Source organism: Fundulus heteroclitus, chromosome 18 (assembly GCF_011125445.2).
Source record: "Fundulus heteroclitus isolate FHET01 chromosome 18, MU-UCD_Fhet_4.1, whole genome shotgun sequence".
In the NCBI taxonomy this organism is placed as follows: domain Eukaryota; kingdom Metazoa; phylum Chordata; class Actinopteri; order Cyprinodontiformes; family Fundulidae; genus Fundulus; species Fundulus heteroclitus.
This window is the reverse complement of record NC_046378.1, coordinates 11,073,331-11,073,729: the sequence shown is the minus strand read 5'-3', so window position 1 is coordinate 11,073,729 and position 399 is coordinate 11,073,331.

Here is a 399-nt window from a genome sequence, read left to right as displayed (position 1 = left end):
AATTGAAAAGCTCCAATTTAATAGAGGCAACCATGCTGATGAGTGCATATAAACGTCTAACCCACACTGTAAACAGATGTTATTTTACATACGAGTAAAAAGGGTTCATTTTAAAAATTGTAAACAGATAAAATGTGTTAAAAAAGAGAGCTAATAAAATGCATCATCTTGTTTAAGTGGTTTATTTACAACAATACATGAACTTTCACAACCAACAGCACTATTGGGGGGGGGGGCAGAAAGGCAAACATGCTGTCATCAAGTCTACAGTCTGTAACAAAAATATTGACCTATCGCTTATTTTACAGTATCTACAGGGCATTTATCACTTAGACATTCCTCGTCCCAACCTGCTCCGTACGGTCAAGATTGTCTTCGATGTGCAACTTTTTATTTTTA